At 38.1% G+C, this 1,934-nt stretch overlaps 1 protein-coding gene across 1 annotated transcript in view; it reads left to right on the top strand.

Annotated features, from left to right (window-relative positions):
• The window catches only part of LOC127796160 (ATP-citrate synthase alpha chain protein 2), a 4,301-nt gene extending 4,051 nt beyond the window's left edge, over window positions 1-250 (top strand). Inside the window, exon 13 of the mRNA XM_052328157.1 lies at window positions 1-250. This exon is cut by the window's left edge and continues 142 nt beyond it. The gene's annotated coding sequence lies outside the window, so the exon portion shown is untranslated.
• The last annotated feature ends 1,684 nt before the right edge of the window (window positions 251-1,934 follow it).

A 1,934-nucleotide genomic window follows, 5' to 3' on the forward strand; every position in this document is an offset into this window, starting at 1 on the left:
TTAAAGCTTTATGACAAACCCGAAGAAGTTAAATCTGTATTATGATTTGTACTAATATCCAAGGCTCAACCTGCAAACAATTGCCTTAGAATAGACTACATGGTACTGATAATTCGTCATTGCTGATGGTACCTGTGCATCAATGACTTATTAATAGGGTCCTTGGGTTGTTGTGAAGTTGATGAATAGACAAATTGCCTAGTAGTTTGATGTATCATCTTTGTGTTGATTAGGTATAAGTCATGCTTAACTTGTGTGTTGAAAGTCAACAATTGCCGGTGGTCGATGTCCAAATCTATTTTCTCTGCCCATTCTCCGAAAGAGGGCAGACAAAGACAGATTAAATTACTTTTAACTGTACCCAGATGGGTCTGCTCTTGTTTTTAACCTTTTCAGCTACAGTACATCAGTTTGAAGTACAAGTTAGATTTTGTGAACCAAGGGATATGGTGTGCAACAATAGGAGCTGTGGTGTAAAAATAATGGTGGGATGCAATGTAAAAACAAGAAGGTGCGGTGCACTTTAGATGGGGCATGGATGCCCCATAGTAGCCTAGAATTAGGGCTGTAATCGAACTAAATCGAATCAAGCTTCGACTTGCTCAAGCTCGGCTTAGCAGAAAATAGGTAAGCTCGAGCTCGAGCTCAAATTCTTGTTTGGGCTCAGCTTGTTTAAAGGCTCATCGAGCTTGAGCTTGCTCAATAATTTTGTTCGCGAGCTCAGTTCATGAGCAACTCGTTTAAAAGTACATGAGACAACTCGATAATTTGTTCGCGAGCTTAGTTCATGAGCAATAGGGGTGTTCAAAAAAATCGGTGGACCGTGGAAACCGCTTGCATCAAACCAGACTGCGCTGAATCATGCGATTTTTTCAAGGATGCGGTCCGACACGGTTTAAAAAACTACCCAAATCGCGGTTTATGCAGTTTGGGGTGCTGGCGGTTCGATTCCAAACCTAACCGCCCGACTATATTAGTAATTAAAATAAATAAAATATAAAATATAAAATATAAAATATATAAAGTAATTAGATCATTTTTTGTAGCAGACTAGCAATCTCATTTTAGATCACTTTTTGTTATCATTTTAGAACAAAAAATTGCACTAAATCGCACCTAAACCGCACCAAACACCAGATTTTAGCAAACCGTGGAAATCGCACTGAACCGCACCTCATTATGTGGTGCGGTCTAGTGCGATTTATCCGCACCAAATCAGACTGCTCGGTCTGATTATAGGTGCAAACTGCATATGCGGTTTGGCGCATTTTCTTGTCCAAAAATCGGTCAGACCGCACCGTGCACACCCCTAATGAGCAGCTTGTTTAAAAGCTCATTTAACATTATATTTAAAAGCTCGTTTAAAATTATATTTAAATTACCCAACACATATAACAACAATCCATTAATCAAACCAACATTAACTTTCAAATATTTTAATCATTTTAATTACATACGAGCCTACTCACGAGCTTATATAAACGAGTATGTTTATGAGCCTATTCATAAACCTGTTCATAAGCCTACTCACAAACTCATTAACGAACCTGCTCACGAGTTAACAAGTCGAACTTTGCCTTGCTCAAGCTCGGCTAGTTTATATTTCGAGCTCTAAAATCGTGATCAAGTTTGGCTCGTTTATAAACCAAGCTGAATACGAACGAGCACTTATCGAATCGAACGCCAAGCTGCTCATGAGCGGCTCGACTTATTTACAGTCTTACCTAGAATTATCCTCTTTTCGGGTTCACTAGCGGTGGTGATTTTGAAGCAAACAGTGCCATATAGATAAATTTTATATGAGAAATACAATTGGAATTGATGATGTTCTTTTTACACACTTTCGGGAACAGAAAATTCATTCTAATGGTTTATGATAGCAAAGATGTCTTCAAATATGGCATTTTACGAGTAAATAATATGTTTCTTTTGAA

The sequence above is a fragment of the Diospyros lotus genome, chromosome 3, assembly GCF_014633365.1.
Source record: "Diospyros lotus cultivar Yz01 chromosome 3, ASM1463336v1, whole genome shotgun sequence".
NCBI lineage: Eukaryota > Viridiplantae > Streptophyta > Magnoliopsida > Ericales > Ebenaceae > Diospyros > Diospyros lotus.